This window comes from Dasypus novemcinctus, chromosome 25, assembly GCF_030445035.2.
Source record: "Dasypus novemcinctus isolate mDasNov1 chromosome 25, mDasNov1.1.hap2, whole genome shotgun sequence".
NCBI lineage: Eukaryota > Metazoa > Chordata > Mammalia > Cingulata > Dasypodidae > Dasypus > Dasypus novemcinctus.
Genome location: NC_080697.1, coordinates 59537426 through 59552476, shown reverse-complemented (window position 1 = coordinate 59552476; position 15051 = coordinate 59537426). Strand labels below are relative to the sequence as shown.

The following is a 15051-nucleotide window of genomic DNA, read 5'->3' as shown; positions in this document are numbered from 1 at the left end:
TCAGCCGATGGCCAATGGCATCAGCCTGGCAGTATTTGCCAGCAAGGCAGTGCTGCATCCCTGCTATGAGAATTATTACAGTTTAGAGGTTCTCTAACTCTGTAAATCCCGGGGCAAGGAAGCCACCAACCACGTCGGTAACCCAAACCCTGTAAGACAACATTTTGGTGACCGTCGGGCATCGTGGCAAACTGGACTGAGAGCCAAGAGATGGTCAGCTGCCCCGGGCCCTTCCTGGGCAGAGGGGCAGATGGACCCGGCGAGCCCACAGGGGCGCCCGGGGGGCGGGGCTCGGCGGATCGCAGGGCTGCCTGCTGCGGCAGCTCGGCTCACAGACCGTGGCAGCCGCCACCTCTGCCTGTCGCCGTGTCGACAGGAAACCACCAGCGACAGGCACCGGCCGGGAGGAGAGGAGGCCCCCAGGGCCGCGCGCGCTCTTCGGGATTGTGCAGGGAGTGGACGGTTCCAGCTGGAAGGGCGCGGCGCCCGCAGTGCCGTCGGGAGCTGGAGAGCATGGAGCGGAGCCGCTGAAGCCCGCCGAGGTAGGGGCCTGCCGCCAGCGCGGGGCCAGCTCGGCCCTTCAGACCGGGCGACGGCGCTCGGTGCCCGCGGCCGGGAGGGCCGGGCAGGACGCCGCGGCCTGGCCACAGGTGGGCCTCGCGGGCCGCGTTGTGGGTTCGTTTCTGTTTTAGGGAGGCTGTTGGATTCTGAAGAGCTCATCCGTCTAGGAGAGCGTCTGCAGCTTGGTGTTTCAGAGCTGCTAAAGGCAGAGAAAGGGCCCCAGAGGAAAGAAAAGCCTTAGGTTGCGGGACACTGGGGCTGGGTGGACACTCAGCCTGCGACGGCCAGGGGCTGGAGGCAATCGCTCAGCCTCCCTGGAAAAGAAGTAACGCTGGGCCCCGAGCAGAGCTGACGGAGGGTGAGCGGGGACTCCCGGGGCGTGGGTGGCCCACGGTACCTGACGGGCTGTGGTGCGGGTGGCTTTAGTTTTATTTATTTTAATGAGGCTGCTCCACTTGTCAGGCCTTGAAAGGAGGGGGACAGAGTCGACTTAGTGATGACTTCTTTGGCTAAGAAATCTGTTTTGCCAGGAAAGGCCGACTAACTGTGGAAAGGACAGCCAGTTAATAATGTATTTTGAGGGGATGTTTTTGAAAACGAAGGTTTATTGAAGTCTATGATTCATACATGAACGTACATAAACAATAACGTATAGTAAAAGTTGTGAACTTACAAAACGATCATGCATATCATCCCGTACATCTCTCCGCCACCAACACCTTGCGTCGTTGTAAACATTTGTTACAAACTAGAAAGAGCATCATCAAAATGTTACTACTACCTCTAGCCCATAGTAACATGTGGTGTCTTTTTCTCCAACCCGCCAAGTTATTAACACCTTGTATTCCTAATGCATATGTGTTACCACCCATGAACATGTGTGTCCTGTTAACCACAGTTTTTAATTCTAGGGTTTTGGCAACTTTCCAGTCATTTTCTAATTTGCCATTGGTTTCATTGTCAACTGCTCACATTTCCAAGGAAATAAAAAATTATAATTATGCATCAGTCATTACATAGACAATTCTGTATAATACATGCAGATACTGCTCCCTCCAGGAGGTGGAGCTTAATTTCCCTCCCTTGAATGTAAATTGTACTTAGATAGAGCATGGCGGGGGGAAAGAGCAACTGAAGAGTGACGGGCAGGCGCCACCGTCACCCAGGGGTGAGGTTAAGGTCCCAGTGGTTATGGGGATAGTAATGGAAGGAAATGTAGCACTGATGTGGGGACAGTGGCCACGGTAGCTGCTGAGGTAGGGAGAGGGAAGAAGAGATATGATGTGGGGGCATTTTCAGGACTTGGAGTTGTCCTGGGTGGTGCTGCAGGGACAGATGCTGGACACTGTATGTCCTGCCATGGCCCCCTGGGTGGACTGGGGGAGCGTGTAAACTATAATATAAACCACTATCCATGTGGTGCAGCAGTGCTCCAGAATGTATTCACCAAATGCAATGAATGTGCCACGATGATGAAAGAGGTTGTTGATGTGGGAGGAGTGGGGAGAAGGGGGTGGAGGTATATGGGGACCTCATATTTTTTTAATGTAACATTAAAAAATAAAAAAATTTTAAAAATCCCCAGTGGTCAGTTATATGAATATGAGCCTGTGAGGGGATGAGATGAGAAGGACACTGTGATATTCTCCCTCAAACCCATAACCCTGGTCTAATCACGGAAAAGCATCTGACAAATCCAGACAGAGAGACTTTTTACAAATAACCTGACCTTCAAAACTGTCAAGGTCATGAAAAGCAAGGGGAGACTGAGAAGCCATCACAGAGCAAGGAGGCTAAGGAGACGTGAGCGTGAAGTGCAGTGTGGGATCCTGGTGGGACCCCGGACCAGACAAAAGGCAGCAGTGGGGAATGCGGCGAATCTGAATGAAGAGGGAGTGGCCTTCAGAGGAGGGTACACCAGTAATTCCTTAGTTTTGACGAAGTGCCATGGTTAGGGGAGATGTTAACACCAGGGGAGACCGGACGATGTGTATATAGGAATCCTCTGTACTATCTTTGTACCTTTTCTGCAAATCTAAAATTTACAAAATTTTTCCAAAATTTACAAGATCATTCCAAAATAAAAAGTTTAAAAAAATGGTGCCCATCCTGACTTAGAGCGGAAGTGGTCAGAACCTGCGCCTTCTTGGGAGAGCCGGTGTCTGTGCCCTGGCGCTCTCTGCCCGCTCTTTGACTTTTCCCACACACCACCGCAGGCGCCTGCCTTGGACCACGCCCCCGCCCCAGCTCGTCCCCAGCTGGCTCTGGACGTCCCTCTCTGTGTGGTATTTCCCACCATTCGTTTCCCTTCTCGCTCAGGGCACATTTTGAGCCCCCATGACATGCCGGACTACAGAGGACTGGGTACCCCCGTCTCCCCGGCGGGCCCCCTGAACTGGGTGGGCTCCTGCGCCCCGGGCGCACGTCCAGCCGGCCGAGCTCAGCCCTCTCCGGGAAGGAGGCAGGCGGGCCTGAGGCCCACACCCTGCGCCGCAGCCAGCCCCAGGGGCTTTGCCAGCCTCGGGGCTGAGCACCCACAGTCTGTGCCAGCCCAGCAGCCGGGAGCGAAGGCTAAGAGCGGCTGGAGAACACCCCTTCCCCGCGGCGGGCGCTGGGGCCTGGAGGCCGCAGAGGGGGCGTCGAGCCGGCTGTCAGCGTGACCTCCCAGCCCCGGCACCATGTACGGCCCACACGTGGCAGCGGCAGGTGCCAGCCTGGAAGGCCAGGGGTGGCCTGAGCCTCCCCGACTCCCCACCAGCAACTCCAGGCTCAGCACAGCGCGTTCTTGTCGCAGGGGATGCCTCGTTCGGGTTATAGCGACGCTGCGGGGGCAGGTGAGGGAGAAGGAAGCATCGGGAGGGCGAGGGAAACGGCAACTGGATGAGAGTCACGGCGCCTGGGTGAAAGTCACAGCACTCCGGCACGTCCCCGTCCCCTCCACCGCCAGCCCGCGGGCTTTGCCTGCAGCGGCCTCACCTTCTAGCCCGCAGCTCTCCTCTTCTCCCACGGTCCCACTGCCTGGGGTGCCCTCCACATTCCCACCCAGGAAGCCAGCCCTGGTCTCCTGTCCCCTCTTCTGCCTCCAGTGCCCACACCCACCAGGTGCCGGGACCCTCCAGCCCGTGCCCAGGGCCTGGGGGCACCTTGTGCTCGGGGGCCGCGCCCTCCAACCCGAGCCCCTCTCCGCAGGACCCCCGCCCTCCGCTGCCCCCGCCTCCAGCACAGTGCCTGGCACACCCGGGCCTCCGTAAAGAGCTGCTTGAGTGAAAGGAGCGGGGACGGACCCCGAGTGCAGGGGGAGACGGAGGCGAGGAAGAAGGGGCCACGGGGGTTGCTGGGGGGCAGGGAGAGGGAAGAAGAGGTGTGAGGTGGGGGCGCTTTCGGGACTTGGAGCTGTCCTGAATGATGTTGCAGGGACAGATGCTGGACATTGCATATCCTGCCCTACCCACGGGGTGGACTGGGGGAGAGTGAACTACCTCGTGGACTGGTGGCCCTGTGGTGCGGTGGTGCGGCGGAGCGCCGGGGCGTGCCCGCCAAGTGCAATGCGTGTGCCGCCGCGCTGGGGCGTTGCTGATGTGGGAGGGGCGGGGTGAGGGGGGCGGGGGTACGTGGGAACCTCTAATTTTTTTTTTTTTAAAGATTTATTTATTTATTTAATTTCCCCCCCTCCCCTGGTTGTCTGTTCTTGGTGTCTATTTGCTGCGTCTTGTTTCTTTGTCCGCTTCTGTTGTCGTCAGCGGCACAGGAAGTGTGGGCAGCACCATTCCTGGGCAGGCTGCTCTTTCTTTTCACGCTGGGCGGCTTTCCTCACGGGCGCACTCCTTGCGCGTGGGGCTCCCGCACGCGGGGGACACCCTTGCGTGGCACGGCACTCCTTGCGCGCATCAGCACTGCGCATGGCCAGCTCCACACGGGTCAAGGAGGCCCGGGGTTTGAACCGCGGACCTCCCATATGGTAGACGGACGCCCTAACCACTGGGCCAAAGTCCGTTTCCCTCTAATATTTTTTGAATGTAACATTAAAATAAATAAATAAAAGACTAGGAGGGAGGATGGCGGGAGGATGGGGCATGGATCGCGGCGCGGCGCGTGGCCCCGGAGGCCAAGCCCGCCCTCCCGGTCGAGCCCAGTCGAGTCCAGGGGCAAGAGCACACGTCTCCCCAGCCTTCTGGACCCCCCGGGGGTCGTTCCAAAAGGCGTGTTGAGAGCTCTGCCTTTTGGGGTTCTTCTTACTCGATACTCATATCGAGGTCTCAGGAGCGTGTGAGCTTGTGTTTCTCCAAGAAGGAAATGGATGTTTACAAGCTTGAGGAAAGTGAACCTAGAGTTGGAATTTCCCCCGGGGTTTGAGCCGCTGAGGGTTGGGATCTCAAGGCTGGGCTGTGCTGAGCGGCCCATGGGTCGGGCTGGTCCTTCTCAACTGCAAGAAACCCAGGCGGGAGGCCCCTGTGGCAGGCACGGCCGAGCCACTGCCCCGGCCACCGCCCGGCACCACCCTGGAGGCCACGGGAGGCTTCGCCGCCCCCAGCCCGGGGAGTCTGTGCTTCACCAGCGGGGCACGTCTAAGGAGTCGCGGTGACTCTTCAGACTGACAGTTTTCACCTCTAAGCTTCCAATTCCAGGAAACTTAAGGCCAAATGTGCCTCCAACCATTAGCAGTTGTGTAGCATCTCACAGTTTGATTTTCTGTGTACCAGTTTTATGCCCAATTTTGTTTTCCTGCCCTCAGTCACCCTTTGGTTTGATTTTTCTTCCATCTGTTTTTCGCCGCTATTGTAGGATACGTATTTTTGTAAGTGCCTTGCCTCTTTTTGGGAGCACCGGGAAATGACTACACAAATAAACCCACACAGGACGGCACTTCTGAAAGAGCCTGGAGTGGATGCTCAGTAGCAATTGGCACCCTCTCCTTATTTTCTTCCCAAGGGATCCAGCCTGTGCCGAATTGCATCGCTGGAATTCCAGTATAGCTATACAAAGACCGTAGTGTCAACTGCTTATTTTCACACATATGCCACCTTGTATTGCTACAAAAATTACATATAATTATTTCATTTTCATATTCTTTTTACTCCTGCCATTTCTGTCATGCAATCATATTTTTAAAATCAAAATTCGTTTAAAAAAAAAAGTATCGCACATGATGATAGGATCAAAATAGTAACCCACTTTCAATATTTCTTTGAAGTGGCTTCACAGGAAAAGCTAAACTCACCTTTTTCTACCAATTAACCTGGAAGAAGAGTCATTTCCACTTTGCGGTGTCTATCTGTCTATCTCATGGTCTTCCCAGCACCTGTCAGCACAGGGCGCTGGGTCAAGATCACTATCTTGTCGAGGAGAGCAGTGGCGATGCTAGCAGATGCTCAACAACCAGCTTTCTGAGGACACTAGGATACATTTACACATATGTAAGTTTATCGTAATTTTACTAGCATAAATTGCAAATAATTACAAACTATACACTATTCCAGATTCTGTATAGCCGATTGATTCTCATAGAAAGCTTTCATTGACTTTCGTGAGACTCTTGAATCCATCGCCAAGCCGTGGTCTCCACCGAGAGTCTATGGGCTGCCGGACGCAGATCGAGTAAAGTTTTTGTTTATGTTCAGGAGTAAGATCACAGTGGAATCACAAAGATGTATCGAAGCTGCACTCGTGAGTCCATGACACGAGTGACTTTTTGATAAATTGAATATAGTTTTTAAAAACTCAAAAGACATCTCCGTAATATTTTGTGCTGTTCCAAGCGTAGCACCTACAGACAGGATACACTTTTGAGTTTAGTCTGCATTAACATTTTCTCCCTCACATACGTCTAGAAAATCAACCAATCAACCCCAGATTCGTATCGTTTACCTCTTACATGGTGTAAATACTCTCCCCGTGGCCAGTTTCAAGCCACCAAGGTGGCGTCACTGAACGTGGCATTGGGAAGAGCGGGTGGCAGCCTGCGGTACCTGGAAGTCTTGTCCCAGGGGTCATAAATCACAAGAAAATCAATGAGAGTGAAATGTAGTGAAGCGATTATAAAGTGATGAGGTTGGCGTACTTACTACATATTTAAAATATGTACTTAATTGTCATTTTGTATAATTTCATCATAATGCTAGTGCTTATCAACCAGCTCACAAAATTCCTGAAAATTTAACAGTCGCCTCTTGAAAAATGGTACAAACTAGCTCCAGCACCCCAGTGGCTGAGAGGTAGAATATCTCTGTTTTGATCGCTGGTTTGTTTGAAGTACCGTTCTCAAACTTGAAATAAAGTTCTAAAAATCTGCAGTTGAAGAGATTTTCCTATCTACCCATCTGACTTTGAACTGTTTTCCCCCCTCTAGAAATGCTCCGACTTCTAAAGCTCATGCCATGTGGTTCTAGTACATTCCTCCATCCCCACTCCCACTTTTTAAAACATATATTTTTCATTTTAAAATTTCCAAAACTTGCAAATGCCCTCTACCCACCAACCGCCTTCTCCCGGTACCCTCTAATGTAGTTTCCGTGAGAGACAGAACATCTTAGTGCCAAGTTGCTCTAAGGGTCTTCCCTGCTTCCAGCCTCGCTGAGCAGAGAGGAGCACGGCCGGCAGGTGCCGCTAGCCCAGGGCTCCTGAGCCTGGGTCCCTGCCGGGAGCCGGGTAGCAGGGAAAGGGGGCGGGTCCCTCCTGCACCCGTGCTTGCCCCCTGCCCCTGGCTCTTGACGGGGACAGCTGAGGCTGCAGGCCAGGGCGAAGGTGCCCGAGCTCCCTGGAGAAGCGCAGCCGGCGGTGCTGCTTCCGCTCCACGCCGGCTTCTTCTGCGCTCGACCCTGTGCTGGAGAACCCCGCGGGGGACCCTCTCCCGAGAGGCCCTGGCCGCCGTGTCCACTTGGGGTCAGAGCTCGAGATGCCTCGGGGTGGACCAGGCTCGGTGAGGCTTGGAAACGCCGGGCCGAGGCCTGGGCTAGCGGGCGCCTCCGTCTGCAGCCCCTCTTCGCAGGTCCAGAGGAGGCCACTCCACCCACCCCCCCAGCCACCTCCTCACCTGGGCAGGTGTGAAAGCCGCCCTTCCCACCCCCTGCCCCGTGCGTCTTCTCAGCTCTTTTTTCTTTTTTTGTCATATAATCTCATTTATTTTTCCTGTCTTTATTTTTTAAAAAAATATGAGGGGAAGCAGACATGGCCCAATGGATAGGATGCCCGCCTACCATATGGGAGGTCTGTGGTTCAAACCCCGGGCCTCCTTGACCCATGTGGAGCTGGCCCACGCGCAGTGCTGATGCGCGCTAGGAGTGCCCTGCCACGCAGGGGTGTCCCCCACGTAGGGGAGCCTCACGCGCAAGGAGCGCACCCGGTAAGGAGAGCCGCCCAGCGCAAAGGAAAGTGCAGCCTGCCCAGGAATGGCGCCGCCCACACGGAGAGCTGATGCAACAAGATGACACAACAACAAAGAGACAGAGATTCCCAGTGCCACTGATAAGGATAGAAGCGGTCACAGAAGAACACACAGTGAATGGACACAGAGAGCAGACAACTGGGGTGGGGGGGAGGAAGGGAAGAGAAAGATATAAAAAATAAATCTTAAAAAAAAATGAGGTCCTTATATGCCCCCACCCCCCTCACCCCACTCCTCCCACATCAACAACCTCTTTCGTCATCGTGGCACATTCATTGCATTTGGTGGATACAGTTTGGAGGCTGCTGCACCATGTAGATAATGACTTACATTGTAGTTTACGCTCTCCCCGAGTCCACCCAGTGGGCCAAGAGCATAAAGCCCTTGGAAAGCAGTGTAGGGAAGCATCTACAGGACCTTGTGATAGGAAACGGCTTCATGACCTTCACACCCAAAGCACGAGCAGCAAAAGAACAAATAGATGAATGGGGCTTCCTCAGAATGAAAGCCTTCTGCACCTCAGAGGGGTTTGTCAAGAAAGTGAAGAGACAGCCTACCCAATGGGAGAAAATACCTGGTAACCAGATATCTGATAGGAGACTTATATCCTGCCTATGTAAAGAACTCCCATATCTGGAAAATTTCAGGCTCTCTCCCTCCACCCCACCACCCAGACGGCGCCCCCGGCAGCCCGCGAGCGGGCTGGGCCGTGGCCCCAGGGGCGGCCGGGCTCGGGAGGAGCTCGGTGCTTCCTCCACGCTTCGCTCTCCTTGATGAGGAGGAAAAGAGGTGGAAGCCCCTTTCCACGAAGCCCTGACAAGAGCGGGTGGGGAGCTGCAGGGGACCCTGAAAGCCCCGGCGCCCCTTCGTGGAAGCCTGGGGGCCCCTACCTGCGCCTTCTCGTCCAGCCCTCGCCCTCCTCCTCCCCACTGCGCTCCTCTTAGTTATTTTTGGATTGCCAGGAAATCCAAAATACGCACAGACTGCGGCAGAAAGCCCGCCCGGACGTGAGGAAAGTGGCGTCGCTGGTGTTTCGTCTTTCTTCTGTGGGTTGGAAAGCCACTAACAAATGGTGGCGAGGGCGGCGACAAAGAGGCGAGGAGGCGTGGGCCTCTCCCGGCCGCTCTGCCAGGGGTGCAGCGCCGCTGTCAGGCCCCTGCGATGAACAGCTCCAATGAACCTGCTCGTTAGATGCCTTCGTTCAGCGCAGGTGGGGGGCTGCGCCCGGCCTACCACAGCGAGCGCTCTGAGCTGTCCGTGCTGGTGGGTGCTCTTCCACATGCCACGCCGAGCCTGGGAATGTGGCCCCACCCAGCCCAGGTGAGCCGAGTGCTGGGGTCGTCGCGCCGGGTGGCTGGGGCTGCGCAGCCTGTGGAGCGTGGGTGAGGGCGGCCCTTCTGGACCCTGCCTGAGGGATGTACAATTAGAAAGAAAGGGCCTCTCTGCAGCCACGTCCCAGAGGGTTGGGCTCACGCTGCAGGACACGCACCCGCGCACACACACGTGCACGTATGCACACCTATAAAACGCGACAGCCAAGGAAGCGGGCGTGCTCAATGGATTGAACGTCCACCTTCCACATGGGGGGTCAAACCCAGGGCCTCCTGACCCGTGTGGAGCTGGCCCAAGTGCAGTGCTGCTGCGTGCAAGGAGTGCCCTGCCACGCAGGGGTGTCCCCCACGTAGGGGAGCCCCACGTGCAAGGAGTGTGCCCCACAGGGAGAGCTGCCCCAAGTGAAAAGAGCACAGCCTGCCCAGGAATGGCGCTGCACACACGGAGAGCTGACAGCCAGATGATGCAACAACAACAAAAAAGACACAGATTCCCGGTGCTCCTGACAAGAATACAAGCGGACACAGAAGAACACACAGCGAATGGACACAAGAGAGCAGACAAATGGGGGGGAGAAGGGGAGAGAAAAAAAAAATGCAACAGCTAGCCACCCGTGACAACTAATCCCATTGCAACAAAACTAAAATCATAAATTCTCTGCTACAAAGAGATTCCCAAGTCTCAGCCACCTGGTAGAAATAAAGCTATTATTGTTTTTAAAACACAAAGTCCCCTGTTCCCGCCTTCAGCTCTTCCGCGCGGGTCCAGGGCAGGGCTGACGTCGCCCCTTCCCGTCCCGCCCAGCCCGGGGACAGCGCCTGCTCTGGCCGGCAGCCTGCGGGCGCGCTGGTGGCCGCGGGAGGTGAGGCGGCTAGAGAAGGCACAGCAGAGCCGAGGGCCGTGGAGGACCCTGGAGCTGAGGGAGCCGCGCCCCTGTCCTGCCCGCCGAGGGTCTGAAGCACACGCGAGAAGCCGGGGCTGCAGTGCTGGGCCTGCTGTCGCTTTCACGTGGCTGCCGGCAGGGGCTCATCCCCTGGGCACATCTGGGAGAAGGCTTTGCTCCTTCCTTCAGAGACCCGAGCGTGGGCTGAAGCTCCGGCCAAAGGAGGACCCGGGACATCGCTTCTAAGTGGAGAGCCTGGCCAGGGCCTCAGCTTCCCTGAGCAGGGGCCGGCTGTGACGGCGTCTGTCCTCTTCCCCACGTCGGCCCTCACCTCCTTGGCTTAGTTCGGGTCCTCGCACCTGTACTCTACGCCGTCGCCACGTCCCCTGAGCTCGGCCCTCTGCCTCCGGCCCCTTCCGCTCCGGTGCTCCAGCGCCTGCTAGGAAGCTCTCCCTAACGCAGTGTGGCTGTGTCACCCGAGGCCAAGCTTGGGCTGACTCCCGAAGGTCTGACAGCAGAGCCCAAGCCCCTGCCCAGGCCTCCAGACCTGGAGACAACAGCCGGGCTCCTGTGCCGGCCCCTCTCCCCACGCCCCCTCAGCGTCCAGCCGGCCCGGCGTGGGGCCATCAGCCTCAGACCCGGCCGCCTTCCCCGAGAGGTCCCATTTGCGCTCGAAGGCCCCAGGCCCAGGGCGGCAGCCTCCGTGGAGCCCTCTCGTCTCCGTTCCCCTCCGCCTGCCCCGGCCCAGCCCGGCGGGACCTAAGCGGCTTCTCGGCTGGAGCAGCGACGTGGAGGCGAGAAGCCTTGGGGCTTTGTGCCCGGTGCACGTGGCCCCCATCGCAGGGTGGTTTTCCACCCAGCTGTTCCCAGTCACAGCCCAGAGAGGCCGCGTCCTTCCCGAGGCCACACAGCTCATCAGCGACCGCGTGTCCCTCCTCGCGCCACGCCACGGGGTGTCCCTCCAGGGCAGCCTCCAAACGGCGCGTTGGTGGATCTCAGGAGCGGGCAACTCGAGTGCCGAATGAGAAAGAGAGCTTTTTGCCGGATTTCTTTATTCTCTTTTACCCTCCTAAGGTCACACAGCCTGGGAACACTCAGGAAAATAAATTTGGCTCATTTATCTTTTTTTTTTTTTAAAGTCACGTTAGAAAGAACAATGATCCTAAGCCGAACCTTTGAAATTGTTGGCAATGACACTAGCTTCATAGAAAATACAAGAGTCGATCTAGCAAGTTTATTCCCAAGGTGTTTCTAATCTTTGGAAGAATGTCTGGTGGGTTCAGGCAACTCAGCAGAGAGTGTAGAATCACCTGTGCTCGGTACGACTCGTGGTCTCCAACGCCGTTTGCAGAAAATATCACATCTCTTCTGAAGTCTTCGCTTCTGCCGGGGCAGTGGAAGCTAAGCCCAGCCAGCCCAGGCTCCCCCTGTCCTCCAGAGTTGGCCCCAGAACTTGGCCCAGTGCGCTTAGTCATCGATTCCTTCAGGCCCCTGCCTCGTTGCAGCCCCTGGCCCTGGTCATGTCCTCCCTCAGACCTTCTGTGCCGTCGTGGGCTGCAGGGGTCACGCCACCCTCCACGCCAGGCCAGCGCACCTCGGGGACGCCCCCTGAGCCCCCATCTGCCCAGACCCGCCCTTGACACTCTTCTCGGCCGGTCCACACCCGTGATCGCTGTCCTAAGCTGAGACATTTCCTTCGATTCTCCCTTCTGCTTCCCTGTGGCAATGGGCGCAGAAGAGTCTCACCCCGTGAGCGGAGGTGTGGGCAGGGAGCCAAGCGACAAACAGAAGAAAGAGCAATCCATTCCCATCTCAAAAAACACGTGCCTGCGCCACACGCCACGGACTGTGTGAGCAGCCTTGGCCTGTTGCTTTGATGTTTTTCCCTAAAGTAGAGAAGTAAACTCTGTTTACCAACCAGGTTCCCAGCGTGCCTGAGGCGCGAGCACCCTGGAACGGGAGGAGGGGGTGGGAAGGGAGTCGGGGTGGGGTGAGGGAGGAAGGCTGGCTTGCAAGCTAGGGGAGCTGCGGGGAGGCGTGGCAGGGGCTTTAGAGGGAGACACGTGCTGGGTGTCCTTCCTGCCGCGTCAAAACCCCGTCCCTGCGATGAGTCCAGCTCTGCCGCAGGTGTGGGCTGGACCACTGTGGAGACGCGGAGATGCTGGTGGGCGGTGACGGGTCCTGTTGAGAGGCTGCCCCTGAGAGGGGCGGCCGCCCCGGCTAGAGGCCAGACACCCCCGGCATTGCCAGCTGCTGGGAGCTTTCAGAGAAGGGCCGGGTGGCGGATCCTTTAAAAGACCCTCAAAGGCGCAGGAACCTATGACACCAGTGGAGACCAAAGGTCCAGCGCAGGACCCGGCAGAGTGCATGGGATTTAGGAAGAGCTCATCCAAGCTGAGGCTTTGGGGAGACTCCAGGATCCTTCGGGTGCCGTAAATCAACCAGGCGAGGGGTGCAGATGGCAAGCTGGGGCAGCGACCTCAAACTAGGGCCGGAAGAGAAGCCTGAAACCAGAGTGGAGAAGAAACCCAAAGAGCTGGGAAGAAATTGCCGGAGGTGTCGGCCTGTGCTGACCCTGTGCTTCTGCAGCGGGACCTGACCCCTCGGTCTTAACGTGGGAACCTGTTCTCTCGGAGCTCAGCCTCCGGTTCTGACGGCTGATTGTAGATGGTCTCTGTTCCTCCCGCCAGCCCTTTAGCGGCCGCCTTGGCACATAATGCATCCGGGCCCGATGCAGAATAGCTTCCGGCACTTGAGGGCCTACTCTGTGCCTTGAAACGTGCCCGGAGATGTCCCAAGCGCTTGGTGCACGTGGGCTCACGTGGTCCCAATGGCCCGGGGCGCCGTTGTCAGGAACCCACCCAAGAACCAGCGCCGAGCTTCGGGCTCGCTCCGCTCTGCGAGCTCCCGAGCCTGTGGTCCCAGCTCCCCACTAGCTGGTCTTCTCTAACTCCCGGGCCCAGGGCCCTGGCCCAGGGATCCCAGCAGGGAGACGCTGACCCCGGAGGGAGGCTGGAACGCGTGCTGTGCCGTCTTCCACGGCTTGCAGACATCTGCGCCATCCCGGTGCGGCCATCAGGAGCCGCGGGCCCAGGGGCTCAGGGTGGTGCCGCCAGCGTGGGCGCCAGGTGTCAGGCGCCTGGGAAAATCTGTGACAAGGGGAGCTGCGTTCTGCTGGACACCTCTACAAAGCTTGCCTGGAGAAACAGCCTCCAGAGAAGGCCCTTTGTCCTGGTGCAGCCGCTGGATGCCAGCCTCCCGCTGCCCTTTCCTGATGAGCATCGCCTTGTCTGCCCGGTGGCTCAAGCCTGGTCGTGGCCATGGCCTTCTCCACTGCCCTCCATCTGAAACGCCTCTGGGGCCGGCCTTGTCCCTTCACTCCCTGTCTTGTCTCTCGGCTGTTGTCAGCTGTCTGTCGTGATTTATTGTCTATGTGCAGTCAGCCAGATGCCACGTGAGCCTGAAAGCACAGGAAGGAGGAAGACGGCACCGGGACAGCGGATGTGGCGCAGGCATTTGGGCACCCACTTACTACACGGTAGGTCCCGAGTTCAGTTCCTGGTGCTTCCCAGAGAAGACGAGCAAGACAGCGAGCTGACCAACGAGCTGACCTGACAGGCTGGCCTGATGGGCTGAGCCAACAAGCTGACCCAACGGCCTGACCTGATGGGCTGAGCCAATGGGTTGACCCGACAGGCTGGAGCAACAAGATGACACAACAAGCAGACACAAAGAGGAAACACAAGGACAGACACAACAAAGCAGGGAGCAGAACTGGCTCAAGCCCTGAGCGCCTCTCTCCCACATGGGAGGCCCCGGGTTCAGTTCCCAGTGCCTCCTGAAGAGAAGACAAGCAGACACAGAGAGCACACAAAGAATGGACACAGAGAGCAGACAGGGAGTGCAAACGATGTGGGGTGGGGGGGTGGAGAAGTAAATTAAAAAGAAATAAAATAAATCTTAAAAAAAAAGATACATGGCCTCCTTCAAAGAAATTTTTTAAAGATGGCCTAGGGGCAGGTGCACAAGCACATCGTGTCCACACGGATGCGGATGCGGCTGGGAGGGGAGTTGCAGCTGGGGCTCCGGGGTGGAGGGAGACAGTTTATCCAGAGGCCAGAGAAGCTTCCTGGGGCTGCTGGAGGGGACGGGGGCTGGGGCTGCAGGGAGGAGCCCGCCCGCCCGCGAGCGTTGGGGAAGGAAGTGCAGCTGCCGCAGCCTGCAAGCCCCTTGCTGCTCCTGCGTTGCCGTCCCCGGCTGCAGGCGCAGGAGCCCGAGCTGGCGCCAGGCGGTGGAGGTGAGGTCGGGGCCCTGCAGCTCGCGCTGCTTTTATCCAGGAGGCCTCGGGGTTGCGGCACAGGAAGGTCACGGCGCTGCCCCGTGGTTGACCGGCCAAGCCTCCGTCGGGCTTAATTAAACACAGGAACCTTTGGGCTGACTTTCTCAGGGCGGCCGCTGCTTCCCTCTGGGAGTGGCTAACCTCACGGCGCTGGGATGGCAGAGCACCCGTGTCTGCCTCCAGTGTCAGCAGACGCTAGCGGAAAGCCTCCAGGCCCGGGCTTGGCAGGGGCACCGAAGGCCAGCCCACCGCTCGCCGGCCTGCGGCCCCAGGCAGATGCTTTCCTTCGGGCTCTGTGCATCAGCTTATTCGGAGATGATGCGAATCCAAAAATCCAGGGCCCAGATCACTTAGACATGGAAATTCATCGTCCTGCTTGCGTGAACCAGCCTGTCAAGGAGCCCAGGGGCACCCCACACTCTGTAGGGTCTGATCTCAGGGAGTCCAGGGGCACCCCATGCTCTGTGGGGTCTGATCTCAGGGAGCCCAGGGGCCCCACGCTTTGTAGGGTCTGATCTCAGTGAGCCCAGGGGTGCCCCACACTCTATATGGTCT

At 57.5% G+C, this 15051-nt stretch overlaps 1 protein-coding gene across 1 annotated transcript in view; it reads left to right on the top strand.

Annotated features, from left to right (window-relative positions):
• The first annotated feature begins 347 nt into the window (after nucleotides 1-347).
• The window catches only part of BLK (BLK proto-oncogene, Src family tyrosine kinase), a 73069-nt gene continuing 58365 nt past the window's right edge, over nucleotides 348-15051 (top strand). Inside the window, exon 1 of the mRNA XM_058288029.1 lies at nucleotides 348-542. The gene's annotated coding sequence lies outside the window, so the exon portion shown is untranslated. The remainder of the gene's footprint in view (nucleotides 543-15051) is intronic.